A 16,858-nucleotide genomic window follows, 5' to 3' on the forward strand; every position below is an offset into this window, starting at 1 on the left:
GAAAACTCTGCTTTTTCTGCATGTGTTGGAATTCTTTCTAGGAAGCGTTAGCTTTCCTCTTCTGGAGTGTTCAATATCCGTGGTCTACATACCGTAATATTCCCGCTGATGCCACTCCCCCAGACATGAAAGGAAGAATGGAGAAGGGGGAAATTATAAACATGAACTGGCCCATCCTTAGGGGACAGACGCTAATTGTGACCCAGAGCTTAGATCCCCAACGCGGTGAAGCACCTATACATGCCCTAGTTGTAATGGAAAGATTATCAGAAAGAGAAACATATCTCTTTAAAGCTGATATATTTTTGATATCGTCTTCATACACTAGACATTACCCTGAATTAATAAGTGCATGGACTGCAGCAGCATCAAAGACCAAAACCGAGACGGATTGCAGCCTTTATTTCAGTTTAGGGAGCTTTTCATGAAGGATCTTTTCCAAATGGGAAATCATAATTGCCATATTTGCTAACTAATGGCATCTTTTGTTGCGTTATTCTGACACAGACACCCATTGTTTGAAATTTAAGGATGTAGGGAAACGCTTTACTCCCCTGGAAGTTAGGATTCCAGAGCTGGTGCTCTGACCTGTTACAAAATTGTGGCGAAGACGTTTGCGTATATACTGTGTGTCAGGCAGTGCACTAAGCACTCTGTACGTACTGTCGTGTCATTCATGAGAGAAACCTTATCTGGTAGGTTAGTATAATTATGTCCATTATCAGATGAGAAGATTCTGCGACTTAGGTCCCTGCCACAGGTGTCTGTAGAACCTGAACCCTATGATGACTCAGGGCACACGTTTCCCTGCAGTCTCACTATTGGGAACACTGGTAGATGCCTTGAGAAAATGCTTCCTATTGACCAGTGTGACTTTCGTTTATGCAAGTGACCCTGTGGAACTCTGTCCTGTTGCCGCTGGGAAATTGGGGTGAAACCAGTGGTAGCACCTGGGGAGAAAAGAATCCAGGTCAAGTGATTCAAATGGAGGTTAAAGGCTTCATGCAGCTGATGTGTGTCACCTCAGACCAGGGACCAATCTGAGCTGAAGCAGAACTGGAGACTGTACAGGGAGTGTAGAAGGAAGGTCCAGGGCTACGGAAAGGACATGAGAAGCCCATGTAGACGGAAAGGAGAGCAGAGGTCCCTGTGCAGGGCAAGGAGAAGAGAGGTCCATGACCGCTGTTCCTAGGTTACAGTTTCTGTAACAGCTGCTAATGTGTGGTTGGAGAGGCTGGGAATTGGTTCTGCTGCTTCTCCGACCCTTGCTGCAAATCTCATTCCAGCAGCCTTCAGAAAAGTTGCTTGAGAGCTGTTTTTGTGCGTCTTGTTGTTTGTTCCGATTAGAGGGTAAGAGGAGGTGCCAACACAGGTGCACAATGGAAGAGAAGTGAGAAAAAAATTCAAGGAGACAAGGGTTGAAGCAAGGAAAACTGGGGCCTGTTTTAATTAATTTATGACGTCTGCTATAAGATGATGAACTCCGCTCATTATCACCCCATTCTTTTCAGAGAGGAAGGAAGAGGGATGTACAAGGTCCAGGAATTGAGTCAAGAAGTGGGGAGAAGGAGCAGTGTGTTCTTGGTCTCCTGTCCCTGACCGTAGCCTGGATCATGTGTTTCCACAGGCCAGTGGGCAGTTCTTGCTTGGACATGATGGATGCCCTTGGTAAGGGGTGTAGGTATCAGAATGAAAAGAAAACAAGCAGAGGAGACATGGACTTAGCGAATTAACTTCACGTCCATGAAACTTGATAGTCTATGAAAATTCTCATGTCTCGTTTTCTCATTTTCTCAGGTACTCATTTTAAAGTTAATTAAATCTCTTTATATGAATTTCCAGTATTCTGTTTTTTATGAGGAAGGTACAAATTAAATGCATTGTAATTAAATAAAGACATGGATATTGAATCTCAGAAATGATTGTTAAAAGCCTCTTTGAAAGAGTAGCGACATACTTTTCACCTGTCACCTAGCAGGCACTTAAAGCACTGTCAATACTGTCTGGATACAATGACACAGGCACTGGCCTGGGTTCCTAGTTAAGGGAAAGTGGCAAGTGTATCAACGTGCAGGAATCCAGGCAAGACACATTATCTAAAACGTGGTCATGGATTTATGCAAGACGTTAGTTAGTCCTGGCGTTCTTCTTTATGTTTGAAACACAAAGTAGGAAATGTGGAATGTGGATGATAGAGAAAGTGGAATTTCCAGAAGATAAATGAATTACCTATCGTCAACCACTGAGACTCCAGAGTTCCTTACTTCATACTGCGCTATTACAAGGATGTAAACTTGAAGCTGATAGGCAAAACGAGGTGAAAGTGATTGGGTGGTGGAGGATTTCTCAATTTTTCTGTCGTCTGTTCTCTGCCTTCCCAAATGACTGCAAATCGAAGAATTTCCTTTATCGCCTGACAGCAAAATTAGGAGTGAATGTATGACTTCTCTTCTGAGTGGGTTCTGTAATCTCCATGCCCCTGGGCAGGATGAAGGGGACAGTTGGCCCTCACCACAGGTAACATAAGGTAAGCATGCTAGAGGACAGACTAAACAAATGTGTTTCATACAATGAAAATGGAACTCTAAGCAAAGAAACAGACGGGCAAAAATGTAGCTGCTGAACTTGGGAAGGTTGCAAGATGCTATTTCACTTTGAGAAAGGAATTGGTTTATTTCTGCTGTCAATGTCAGGTTACGAAATATAATATTTTCACTCTTTTTACTACTTCTACTTTCAGCAAGAGAAATGAATTAAACATTTTCAAGCTTTTTCAAATGATGTTTTGAACAGCTAACTCATGCTCTGAGTTTCATAAAATCTGGTGAAGTCACTATGCCATATGAATCTCATAGTGTTTGCTGTGCACCTTTATACTTCAGAAAACCAGTAAAGAAATTCTTCCCAAGTCAATAGTGGTCATCCTGGGGGGATGGGACTGTGATTGCTTTGTTATAGTTGTGAGGCCTCCAAATATTCTCCAGGGAGTTTGAAGTGACTAGGGTACATGGAGAATACATGGATAAAAACCGAAAACAAATGGAGGAAAGCTGGTTACAAGACGTTCCAATCAGTAGAAACGCAAGATTCTATGGAGCCTGGACACTTGGTTTCCAGTAGGGATGCTACTAAAGGGAGCCTTTTTCCCACTGTTGTGCCTGGCACAGTGGGACTTACAGAGAAGCAGCTATTTATTGCAGAGGAGACACAGAGTAGTTTTTTTGAAACACGAAGGGCGGGGCAGGGATAAGTTATACGGTGCCACAGTGCCATCTAATGTCCAGAGAAACTGAGTGTGCACATTCCTGACATAAACTCCTTTATGTCTAGTTTCCCGGAAAAACACCACAGAAGCTGTGTAAAGACTTCATGCCAATAAAGGGCAGATAAAGCAAACGTCAGCCCAATAGACTTCTGGGCAACAAAACCAACTGGCCTCTTCCTAAGTCCCGCCCTTGAAACCATAGGAACAGCATGTCACATCTTGTACACAGGACTCCTGCCCCAACAGGGCTGGAGCTGTGGTGTAATTGATGGGTTCTGGGCCTGCGCACTGACCTGTTAGGTTGGTTTCAGTCTGGGATCCCACATCAGGTAGAACTTTCCTTCCACTCCCTGTGGCAAACTTTCAGTTGAGGGACAGGGTCACTTGTTACCCAGTTGCTCCACCTGCCCCTCCCTTACAACTGAGGGACAGTGCCAACCCCAGCTCTTCCTCCTATCCTCCCAGACCTTGTTCCCCATCACCCCTCCCCCTACCGCCACCTACCTGTGAACACCCACTACTGGTGACAGGCTCACTTGCCTCCTGTCAGTCCTCAGTCCAGGGAACCCTCCCCAGGGCCTCATGGCCCAGGAGCCTGACTGGATCAACCCTGGAGTGTCTCCTTAGGGATTTTCTCCTGGACAACCGAACATCCCGGTGCTCATGGACAAGCACTGGTGTGGGGACAGAGGCAGGAGTGCAGTTTCCAGGCTCTGGGCCCCACGTGGAAAGGTGCTCACTCGGGTAGAAAGGGTCCATCGACTGTGACTGGATGGCCATCAGCTGTGACTCGTTGGCAGGCAGCTGTAACCAGTGAGCCATTGGCCAGGAATATAACTGCCTTGGCTACATTAGCAGAAAATGGGGGCAAGAAGATGGTGGCTGAGCTAGAAGCAGATTGCAGTTAGCACTGTGGATTGCAGCCAGCAAGGGAGTTTGGTTGACAGATAAGCGGACAGTAGGTTGCAAATGATGTGGCTTCTGCTTCCTGTGTCTACAACCCAGCCGCCTTGGAACATAGAGTGTAAGACTCCCCTATCTATGGCTTCATGGGTGTTACTTTTTGGCCTCACCATGTCCTGCGTTCTTAGCTGAGGAGCAGGAGCTGAGATCCTGCATGACACCCTACATGACAGTACCTGAGGTTTGATGAGAAAACCAGACTTCTTACTGAAGGGTTCATCTTAAATCCATGACCAGGAGAGCACTGCTTCTCACTTTCCCTGTCACCTTCCTACACCTCTGCCTTACTCACAGGGACCCGGCTTCCATCCCAGTGACCTCTCCTAATAATTCGTGCAGAGCACAGAAGCTATGAGGGGGGAGTTCCCTGAGCTTCTCAAACCCAGTCGAGGTGCTTCTCCCCTGGCATCCCCTGCTGCCCCTGAGCGTACCTGCTCCTGACTCCAGCCAGCCCTCACCTGTGCTCAGGGTCCCATGCCTTCCCCCTGCTCAGGGACTGCTCCTGCACTCATCACTCCTCTTGGCTCCTGTCCCTTTTGCAGGCAGCTTCCCCAACAGAGGGGTGAACATGGACCCCCTTTGGGCCTGCGATTCTGCTGATACTGGCTCATTACATGTTGATTTTCAGAGCAAAACTCTTTCATCTTGTCCTGAGATCATTTGCTCAGTGTATGTCACTTACGGAAATTGGAAATAACAGACTCACCAGTGGGACACTGAGATCACTGTTGTCCTTGGCTCCTTTCACCACACTGGACAGTGGGACGGGAGAGAAAAGCACTGGGACTTGATGACTTTGGTTTGTGTTCTCTTCTCTAGGCAGGATGGAAAAAGACCTTAGGACTGAAAAAGGTAAGATTTGGGTGGGCAACATATGTTCACATTGCGAGTTCCTATCTCCTCCAAGTAGGAGGGAAAATGAAATCAATTCCTGGGCTGGAGAAAAGCCACAGAAAACACAAGGGAGAAAAAGAAAACACCTTCCAAGGCTCTGCTTCACTTTTGTTGCTGTTATTGAAGTCTGCTACTGGCATTCCTTTCGGGATCTCAAAGGGTAGTCATGCCCTTAACCCTGGAACTGCGATAACACCAAACAAAGGCATTTTCAAATGGCTTTTTTGTTTCATGGCTATGGCATCTGGACGTATGGCAAAATTGTTGTCAAATGGTACATACTTCTAATTTAACAAATGCTAGAAGGATCGTCCCCATCAGGGAAACGACAAAATAAAGGTATGAATGGGATCCACCTCCCTTGATGTTTGACTCTGGTGAGCAGATGGGAATATAAACTCTGAATGTTAAAATGGTAATATGGTTGTATGTCTCATGTTTTTGCTCACATGGTTGACTGTGGAATAAGGGAGACAAGAAAAAAAGGCAGTGTATAAATGGAGATACACATTTCGTTTCTTGAAGCAGTTTTCAGTTTCTAGGTAACACTTGTGAAATTAGATACGTGGTCCATCAGATATCTGATGATGTCGGGCGTATGTGTGTATTTTTGAATGGGCCATGTGGGCTCTAAGACCCACGCGATAAACGAGGCTTCAGATAGCCTGGCTTGTCCCTTGCACGTGGGAAAGTGCTGTGTGGCCTTGCAGCTCTTGCGTTGCTGCTGCAAAGCAAAGCCTGTGGCTTCTTTGGAATGGGAAATGCACAGATCCTGAATGGCCCGCCTGACTCTGTGCTGAAACCTGATGTTGCTGCGCTGGGCTGTGTTGTCCTCGGCAGGAGCTGTGCTGACCTGCAAGGAGGCTCAGTGAAGAGAACTGGGACTCTGGGACCTTTCCAGATGTAAGACACCCCTCCGTGAGCCCATCAACTAGGGAAACATCACATCTGCTTCTTTGTTGAAGTCACTTGCCCAGGGAAAGGTGCTTGTTCTCTGATGGGAGAACCTAACATGGAGCTGAGGATCGGCCCTATATTTGTGATATCGGCTAGCTGCCTTCCTGGTAGGATTCCTGTCAGAAGCTGCAAGATGGGGAAGGACACAACACAGAGAATGTGACTCTTCCATCAGGGTATCTCCCGGCTATGGACTTTGGTTCTAATTTCCAGCTTACTCCCAGTTTGCCACAATGGACTGATAGCCCGCCTCTCCCTCCCTCACCTTGGTCTTCCTGCCCACACCTTAGGAAGTCAGTGGTTTGTTCAATGCAAGCATTCCCAGCAAGAAATTAATCCTTACAGCTGGCTCACGAAATAACTGCCTGAGGCAAAGGGGACATGCCTTATGGGAACCTGTGTAAAATTGCTTACTACATTTAGGATTTCATCCTGATGAATTCCTGTCCACCGAAGTCGAGTTCCATGGTAAAAGTTCTCCTCCGGGAGGGTTGGAAGAAAGATGTACAGCATAAGTTTCCACTAGTGTCCCAGGATTATTCCGCAAGGGAGCCCGGCCTCCTTTACATTTAAGAGGTTCGGCACCTGTAAAGTGGGTCACGTCTGGGAATTAAATGTGGGCCGTGAGTCTGTGTTTCCGTGAGCTGAATTAGACTCGCTCATTTGATCTAGAACTTTTTGTTTACATAGACCCAGAAAAACTTAGTGGGCCTCTATGTGTTTCGCTCCTAGAATCACCACGGTTACCTCGTCTACAAGGTCGGTGTGTGGGAGTCAGACTCTTGCGATTGCGGCTGTGACTGCTGTGCATTAGGGGAACCGCACCCACCTGGCCTGTGGCCATTCTGTGCTGCCCTGGCTACCTCAGCGTCCACATACTGCCGCTATGGGATCCAAGTTCATGTAGCTTTTCCTCCTGAGTGGCTGCAGTCCGACTGTAAGTTCTATACGACAGTGAAGAGCAATCACTTGGGCTTCCAGGATGGATGCCGGGATCCTCCTCACACATGTGTTTCTCATCGTGTTGGTGAAAGGTATGTGTTCTGTGCCCTCCCAGTTTGCATGTGGAGCTGTTAAATGGCAATCCACTCTAACATTCTAATCCCCTTTGCTTTTGAATGCTTTCCTCTACATTAGGTCAATGTAAGAATATCCATTCCTATGGAATTTTTTCTCGGAATGTCTTGGAATTTTTTGAACCAAACGGAGCATGTGCACAGAAGCAAGACATCAACTGATGGAGAAAATGCTCTGGAGAATGGCAGTGTTGCATTTTGTTTTATACTATTAGAATCAAAGGAGAAAAGGTGAGGACAAGTGACGTGAAATTCATTGCTGGCAAATGAAGGAGGTGGGAGAAAACACACCGGGGAAAATTCCGGGATTGGATAGAAAGTTCAATGGAGAGATACATACTTCCTTTACATTGGTGGGTACAGCACTGTTAGCCTTTGTCCTTAGCAGTAAACAGAGATGGTATTTGGGCAAGAACATCACGGTGAGGAGTTTCGTGGATTTGTGGCCTGGTGCCTCTTGTCGTTCCTGGGAAGGGTCTGTAAAACAAAAGGACTCTGACATTTCACAGGTACGTTATCCTAGATACATAAGATCAAGGGATGGTGCTCGCTTGAGGTACAGATTAGCCCTTTGCTAAAGAATCTCTAGGCCTTGTAGGCCACTACCTACCAGGATCTTCCCTTCCCAGTTAAGAATTTATGATGAGACCATCCTCTGTGGTTCCTTTGGGTCACTGAGTTTCTCTGGCCCTCAAGAATTCCTGCACTTTTACCTTCTGGGCAGCCCCTCTCTGTCTCTCTCTCTGTCTGTCTGTCTGTCTCTCTCTCTCTCTCTCTCTCTCTGTATCCTTCCTTCCTTCCTTCCTTCCTTCCTTCCTTCCTTCCTTCCTTCCTTCCTTCCTTCCTTCCTTCCTTCTATCTTTCTTTCTTTCACATTTTGTTGCTTTCCGTTTTATATCCCTCATATGAGTGAAGTCATAAGGTTCTCCACTTTTTCTGTCTGACTTATTTCGCTTACCATAATAATCTCAAGATGCATCCTTGTTGTCACAAATGGCAGTATTTCATCTTTTCTTATGGCAGAGTTGTATTCCATTGTGTATATATACCACATCTTCTTTATCCATTCATCTATTGAAGGACACTTTGGTTGTTTCTGTGTCTTGGCCACCGAAAATAATGCTGCTATGAACATCGGAGTCCGTATACCCCTATCTTTATGCATAAATGTTTTCATATTTTTTGGGTAGATACCCAGGAGATGGATTGCTGCGTCATATGGTAATTCTATTCTTATTTTTTTTAGTAACCTCCACAGTATTTTCCATAGAGCCCGTACCAATTTCCATACACATCAAAAGTCTATGAGGGTTCGATTTTCTCCACAGCCTTTACAAAACTTGTTATTTGTGATTTTGATGATAGCCATTCTAACAGGTGTGAGGTGGTATCTCCTTTTGGTTTTGATTTGCATTTCCCTAATAGCTGGTGAATTTGAGCATTATTTCATATATTTCTTGGGCTTTGTGTGTCTTCTTGAGAGAAGTCCCTGTTAAGGTTCCCTGTCCATTTTTTCATTGGATAGTGTCATTTGTATTGTGGAGGTGTCCGTGTTTTGTATACATTTTGGATATTAGCCCCTAATTCAGAGGCCTGGTTTCCAAATATCTTCTCCCTTAAGGTTAGTTGCCTCTTTCTTTTGTTCATGGTACTTTTGGTATGCAGAACTTTTTTTGTTCATTATACTTCCATTCATTTATTTTAGCTTTGACTTCCCTTGCCTTTGAAGTCAAATTTGTAAAATCCTCTTTGAATCCAAGGTTCATAAGTTTAGTACCTATGCTTTCTTCTATGCAATTTATTATTTCAGGTCTTATGTTTAGCTCATGGATCCATTTTGAGTGAGTATTGGTATATGCTGACTGATTACAGTCTAGTTTCCTTCCTTTGTACGTGGCTTTCCAATTTCCGAGCACCATTTATTGAAGAGGCTTTCTTTTCTCCATGGTATGTTTTTGGCTCATTTGTCAAAAATTGTCTGCCCATGTTTATGTGGGTTTATTTTTGACTTTCCAATTCTCTGCCATTGGTCTGTGTGTCTTTTTCCTGTCAATACCATGCTGTTTTGATCATTGTCACTTTGTAGTACACGCTGAAGTCAGGGAGAGTGATACCTCCAGGCTTGTTCATTTTTCTTGGGATTGCTATGGCTGTTCGTGGTCTTTTGTGATTCCATACAAATCTGATGATTCGTTTCTTTTTTCAATTTATTGGGGTGACAATTGTTAGTAAAATTACATAGACTTCAGGAGTACAATTCTGTATTACATCATCTATAAATCCCATTGTGTGTTCACCACCCAGAATCAGTTCTCCTTCCATCACCATGTATTTGATCCCCCTTACCCTCATCTCCCATCCCCCACCCCCCTTATCCTCTGGTAACCACTAAATTATGGTCTGTGTCTATGAGTTCTTGTTTCTCATTTGTTTGTCGTGTTCTTTTGTTGTTTTTGGTTTATATATCACATATCAGTGAAAGCATAGGGTTCTCTGCTTTTTCTGTCTGACTTATTTTGCTTAGCATCAGACACTCAAGATCCATCCATGTTCCTATATCATCTTTTCTTACCGCCGTATAGTATTCCAGTGTGTATATATACCACAACTTCTTTATCCATTCATCTATCGAAGGACATTTTGGTTGTTTCCGTGTCTTGGCCACCGTAAACAAAGCTGCAATGAACAGTGGAGCACACGTGTCTTCTTCTTTTTTTTTTTAATTAATTTTATTGGGGTGACAATTGTTAGTAAATTTACATAGATTTCAGGTGTACACTTCTGTATTACATCGTCTATAAATCCCATTGTGTGTTCACCACCCAGAGTCAGTTCTCCTTCCATCACCATATATTTGATCCCCTTTACCCTCATCACCCACTCCCCACCCCCTTACCCTCTGGTAACCACTAAATTATTGTCTGTGTCTATGAGTTTTTGTTTCTCATTTGTTTGTCTTGTTCTTTTTGGTTTATATACCAAATATCAATGAAATCATAGGGTTCTCTGCTTTTTCTGTCTGACTTGTTTCACTTAGCATTATTCTCTCGAGATCCATCCATGTTGTCACAAATGCTCCTATATCATCTTTCCTTAACTCCGAATAGTATTCCATTGTGTATATGTACCACAACTTCTTTATCCATTCATCTATCGAAGGACATTTTGGTTGTTTCCATGTCTTGGCCACCGTAAACAAAGCTGCAATGAACATTGGCGTACACGTGTCTCTATAGAGAAATGCTTTTATATTTTTGGGGTAGATACCCAGGAGAGCGATTGCTGGGTCATATGGTAATTCTATTCGTAATTTCTTGAGGAACCTCCACACTGCCTTCCATAGCGGCTGCACCAGTCTGCATTCCCACCTACAGTGTATGAGAGTTCCTTTTTCTCCACAGCCTCTCCAACAGTTGTTACTATTTGTGTTGTTGATGAAAGCCATTCTGACTGGGGTGAGGTGATATCTCATTGTGGTTTTCATTTGCATTTCTCTGATGATTAGCGATGTTGAGCATTTTTTCATATGTCTATTTGCCATTTGTATATCCTCTTTGGAGAAATATCTCTTCAGGTCCTCTGTCCATTTTTCAATTGGGTTGTTTGTTTTTTTGTTGTTGAGTTTCATGAGTTCCTTGTATATTTTGGATATTAGCCCCTTATCGGAGGTACTGTTTCCAAATACCTTTCCCATTCAGTTGGTTGTCTCTATTTTGTCGTGTGTTTCTTCTTTTGTTACAGTATATATTGCAGTTCTGGAGTTTTTTTGAGTGGTTACCCTTAAGTTTATAGAGAAGAAAATTTGATATTTAGAGTATTCCATTTTCTGCAGCACACTTACTTTCTCCATTCCCATATTCCAGGTAAGACCTTTACTCTCCCCTTTTTTATGTTTTTGTTACCACAAATTGTCCCTGTTGATGGTGGTCGAATAGCCTCCTTTAATATTTCTTGTAGTGCAGGTCGTGTATTCGAAAATTCCCTCATGTTCTGTATGTCTGGAAAGGTCTTTATTCCTCCTTCATATCTAAAGGATATCTTTGCTGGATATATTATTCTTGGCTCATAATTTCTCTCTTTCAATACTTTGAATATTTGGTTCCACTCCCTCGTGGCTTGTAGAGTTTCTGCTGAAAAATCTGATGATAAAATAATGGGCTTTCCTTTGTAAGTTACCATCTTCTTTTCTCTGGCTGCCTTGAGGATTCTTTCTTTGTCGTTGATTTTATTTTATTTTATTTTATTTTTATTTTTTTTTATTTTTTATTTTTTTAATTTATTTATTAGTTTCAGGTGTACAAGACAAGGTAATACTTAGACGTTCATCATTTATATCCCTCACACTGTGAACCCCCCTCCCCCCATCCACTATCCCTCCGACCTCACACTGAACCATCACGTTATATATATAAAATTATAGTTGGCATTCATTAATGTTTAGCTTCTGGTGTACAATGCCATGATCAGGTATCCACAGTATCCCTGAGGTGGTCTCCCAAATAGGACGCATGTCCATCGGATACCCAACAAAATCTTTACAACATTATTGAATACCTTCCCCAAATTAATTTTCAAAAAAACCCTGAGGCCATCTTGTGGTTACCAGCTGCTTCCAAATCCCTTTACCTTTCCCCTTATCCCCACCCCCCTCCCACACCCATCTAACAACTCTCGGTTTTTCCTTTGTGTCCCCAAAACTGTTTCTGATTAGTTTATTCACATAGTCTTTTCTTTAGATTCCATATATAAGTGAGATCATATGGTACTTGGCTTTCTCTTTCTGACTTTGTCGTTGATTTTCGACAGCTTCAATACAATGGGCCTTGGAGAAGGTCTGTTGGGATTGAGGTAATTGGATCTTCTATTTGCTTCTTGGATTCGAGGATCCAGTTCTGTCCACAAGTTTGGGAAGTTCTCATCAACAATTTTTTTGAATATATTCTCTGTTCCCTTCTCTCTTTCTTCTCCTTCTGCTATGCGCATTATTCTTATATTTCTCTTTCTGATGAAGTCAGAATGTTCTTGTAGAGTTTTTTCATTTCTTTTAAGTCTCAAGTCTTATTCTTCTTGTGTGTGTCATTTACAGGTTTCTATCTTCGATGTCACTGATTCTTTCCTCCATCTGGTCAACTCTACTACCTAAGACGTTTATTTCATTCTTAATTTCTTCTATTGAGTTCTTAATCTCCAGAAATTCCATTTGGTTCTTTTTTAAAACATCAAGATCTTTTGTAAAGTGATCAGGTTGTTCTTTGATTGTGTTTCAGAGTTCATTAAACTTCCTTTCTGTGTTTTCTTTCATCTCGTTGAGTTTTTTCAGAACTGCAATCTTGAATTCTCTGTCATTTAAGTCACATATTTCCATATCTTTAAGTTCCTTTTCTGGAGACTTTTCACTTTCTTTGTGAGCTGTCTTGTTCCCTTGGTTATTCATGGCAATTACTGATTTATTATTTCTCTTCCTAGACATCTACAGGAGTGGTTTCTAAAACAGGTTGATAGGAAGAGGTCTTTCTTTGGTTTTCCAGTACTTGTTGGTAGAATGTTTTCTCTCTAACTGCAGCCTTTTTTTTCTGTCTCACACGGTAGTGCTATGTTTTCTCTGCACTATTCCAGCTTCTCACACAATGGGGGGATTCCCTGGGAGACGGGCTTCTCCTCTGTTAATAGTTCGCCTGGGTCACAGGGCATAGTGTCCCTGTGGGTATGCGGAGAGCTTTTGAAGTTCCGAAGCTCTTTCTGCACCAGATTCAGAGCTCGTATGTTTTAGCAGTTCTGTTTGCTCCTGTAGGGATTTGCCCTGATAGGTTGGGCCAGGGGTGGGGTGAGTTGTGAGAAGTGGCCCAGAGCAATGGCGGCGACCACCACCACAGCCGGTCCTGCTTCCACAGCTCCCACCCTTTGCTGGAACTATTTCTGCTGCGAATCTATGTCTGGGGTTCACAGTTCTTAGAACAGCAAATATTCTATTTTTTTGATATGACCCTGCTGCTGTTCCTCTTCTAGCACCGGGCAGGTGGGGGCGGGGAGAGCTCTGGGAGGGTAGGGAGGAGGCAGCTAGTTTCAGTGCCTAAGGCTTCCGTTCTCTGCTCCGCAGTGAGGGCTTAAACCTCCGTTTTCAGCCTTCTTCCTTCAGTCATTACTCCGAGGTCTCTGCCGTGAGCATTGCGTTCAGCCGTGTTATATGCTGACCCTCAGCCCTCTGGGCCATAAGCGGAGCCCTAGCAGTCCAAGTCCTTCCCTCTCCTGCAGCTGTGGTAGCTGTGGGATGCAGCGAGCTCCGAGCACTGAGCTAGGTCTGTGTCCTGCGCCCGCGCGGCTGTGTCCCGGCACTTCTCCCTTCCCTCCTCCCTCGCTCGCGCGATTCTCCCACCTTTAGGCAAATTCAGTAGTGGGCCACTTCATCGTGCCTGTCTCCTGTGCAGGGAGTCCTTTGTGGAGTTATTGTTTTCCGATTAGTGGTAAATTCCAGGGGAGCTTTAGGGAGGCTCACCTCACACCTCCCTTTTGATGACGTCGTTTAGATTTCTTCATTTAGTTGTTTAAAAAAATGCCCCTGGAACTGGAGGGGGATTGCATTAAGTCTGTATATTGCTTTGGGTAATATGGCCATTTTAACTATGTTGATTCTTCCAATCCATGAACACAGAATGTCTTTCCCTTTCTTTGTGTCTCCTTCACTTTCTTTTTGAAATGTCTTGTACTTTCCAGTGTATAGGTCCTTCACATCATGTGTTAAGTTTGTTCCTAGGTATTTTATTCTTTTTGTTGCAATTGTGAAAGGATTTCTTCTTCCTTTATTTTTCTGAAATTTTGTTCTTATTATGTATGAAAGCTATGGGTTTTTGTACATTGTTATTGTAGACAGGAACTTTATTGTATTCATTTACTGTTTGTAATAGCTGTTTGGTGCAATCTTTAGGGTTTTCTACATAAAGAATCCTGTCATCTGCAAAAAGTGACAACTTCTTCATTCCCAATGTACATGCCTTTTATTTGTTTCCCTTGCATGATTGCTCTGGTGAGGACTTCAGCTGTGTCTTGTTCCTGAACGTAGAAATAAAGGATTCATTTTTTCACTTTTAATTATGAAATTCGCTGAGGGTTTGTCACAAATGGCCTTTATTATGTTAAGGTATTTTCCTTTTATAGCCATTTCTTAAGTGTTTTAATGTTTAATGTATGTTGTATCGTGTTTCCCCAAAACAAGAGCTTGCGTCTTTTGGAGCAAAAAGTAATATAAGACCCGGTCTTATATCTTATTATATTATATAAGACCTGGTATTATGTTATAGTAAAATAAGACCCGGTCTTATATTATAGTAAAATAAGACTGGCTCTTACAGTAATTTTGGCTCGAAAAGACAGTTTAGAGCTGATTGTCCGGCTAGGTCTTATTTTTGGGAAATCACAATATCTTGTGAAATCCTTTTTCTGCATCTATTGATATAGGTATATAGGTTTCATCCTTTATTTTGTTTATGTAGTACATCACATGGATCGAATTGGGTATGCTGAACCATCTTTGTGCCCCGGGAATGAACTCCACTTCATCGTGATGGATTACCTTTTTAATGTGTTGTTGTATTCGATTTGCTAGTATTTTATGATGCTTTCTCCATCAGTATTCATCCGACATACTGTTTCATAGTTTTCATTTTTTCTGTTATGCTCATCAGATTCTGGTATCAGGGCAATGATGGCCTCATAAAATGAGTTAGGAAGTATTGCCTGTTCTTCCCAAATTTTTGGAAGAGTCTGAGGAGGACAGATGTTAGATCCTCTTTGAATGTTTGGTAGAATTCCCTCGTAAAGCCATCAAGTCCTGGCCTTTTGCTTTTGGGAAGGTTTTGGATGACTGATTCAATTTCCTTACTGTTGATCATTCTATTTAGATTTTCCAGTTCTTCATGATTCAGTCTAGGAAGGCTACATGTTTCTGAGAACTTTCCATTTCTTCTACGTAATTCAATTTGGTAGCATATATTCCTTCATGGTATTCTTGTATGATTCTTTGTATTTCCGCGGTACCTGTGCTAACCTCTCCTCTTTCATTTCTGATTTTGTTTATTTGTGTCTTTTCTCTACTTACCGTAACTGTATCTAACCAAGGGTTTTCCAAAGTTGTTGAGGTTTTCAACGGACTAGCTTTTTCTTGCATTTATTCTTTCCCTTGTCTTTTTTCTCTATTTAGCTTAGTTCTGCCCTAACTTTTATTATTCCATGTCTTCCGCTGACTTTGCGTTTCGTTTGTTCTACTTTTTGCAGTTTTAAGGTATAATGTTAGTTTGTGTATTGGGATATTTCTTGTTTCTTGAGATATGCCTGTACTGATTTACATTTCCCTCTTTTTACTGCTTTCGCGGCATCCCAGTAATTTTGATAGGACGTATTTTCATTCTCATTTGTTTGTATGTATCTTTTGATCTCTCCTTGTATTTCTTCCTTGACCCCGTCATTCTTCAATAGCATGTTACTTATCTGCACATATTTGTGGTTTTTCCTGCTTTCTTTTCACGGTTGATATCCAATTTCAAAGCCTTGTGATCAGAGCATCTGCTTGTTATGATTTCAAACGTCTTAAATTTGGTGAAGCTAGTTTTATGTCCCAGCATACGGTCCGTGGTTGAAAATGTTCCATACACACTAGAAAAGAATGTGTTGCCTGATGTTGTAGGATGAAGTGCTCTGTAAATGTCCGTTACGTTAATTTGGTCTAATGTGTCATTAAGGCTGATATTTCCTCACCGATTTTCTGTTTGGATAATCTGTTTAAGCCTGTCAGTGCTGTTCTTGGGTCCCCTACTATAGTTGTGCTTTTGTGATTTCTCCCTTTCGTTCTGCTAGGAGTTGCTTTGTATATTTTGTTCTTCGCCAATTGAGGGTATACATATTGACAAGTATGTCTTCTTGTATTGTCCCGTTTCTCATTATGAAATGTCCATCTTTGTTCTTGTTACTTTTTTATCCTGAAGCCTGTTTTGTCTCATATAAGTATGACTACTCCTGATTTTCTCTGGCGACCATTTGCTTCGAGTATCATTTTCCACACTGTCACTTTAAGTCTGTATCTGTCTTTGTAGCTGAGATGTGTCTCTTGGAGGCAGCATAATGTTGGGGATCATTTTCTGATCAGTCCGATACTCTGTCCCTTTGTATGGGTGAGTTCATTCCATTGACATTTAGGGTGACTATATTGATATATGCGGATTTAGTATTTCCATTTTAACTTTTATTTTGTGTTTACACAAAATAATGTCTACATTATTTCATAGTCTACGTTGTTTCATTGCCTTTGTTCCTGTTTGTTATTTCGGTGTGGTGGTATTCTATATTTCCCGGTGCTTCCTCTTTTTTCATGTTACATGTCTCAGTTCTGGATTTGTTTGAGTGTTATCATTAAGTTTACTTAAAAGAAAGTTTTATATATATAGTATAAAAAGTACTTTCTTATTTCTGTCCCTTCCTGACTTTCCCTTACGTGTGCTACTTCCCAGACAAAACTGATCAGCAATGTAAAACAGTGGAAAAGAAACATGCACAGAGATTCTGTGTAAATTGACAAGAGTTTTTATTCTCACTAGCTTCATCGACATAACTTTTCAAATCGAGTAATATCTCGCCTAAAGAGATAAAAGTTGAAAACAACTTTATTCTTCATTAGACCAACTCCCTAAAAGACACATTAACTCTTCATCAAAAA

The 16,858-nt window shown here is 42.2% G+C and overlaps 1 protein-coding gene across 10 annotated transcripts in view; it reads left to right on the top strand.

Annotated features, from left to right (window-relative positions):
• Positions 1 to 16,858, top strand: part of LOC308495337 (P antigen family member 3-like) — a 41,504-nt gene that overhangs the window by 9,915 nt on the left and 14,731 nt on the right. For 7 of the 10 annotated variants that reach the window (XM_081043349.1, XM_081043354.1, XM_081043348.1 and 4 more), the window contains exons 3-4: positions 6,812 to 7,113; positions 7,217 to 7,386. The exons of the other annotated variants lie outside the window; for them this stretch is intronic. The gene's annotated coding sequence lies outside the window, so the exon portion shown is untranslated. The remainder of the gene's footprint in view (positions 1 to 6,811; positions 7,114 to 7,216; positions 7,387 to 16,858) is intronic. 10 annotated transcript variants of the gene reach the window in all.

This window comes from Rhinolophus hipposideros, assembly GCF_964194185.1.
Source record: "Rhinolophus hipposideros genome assembly, chromosome: X".
Lineage (NCBI taxonomy): Eukaryota > Metazoa > Chordata > Mammalia > Chiroptera > Rhinolophidae > Rhinolophus > Rhinolophus hipposideros.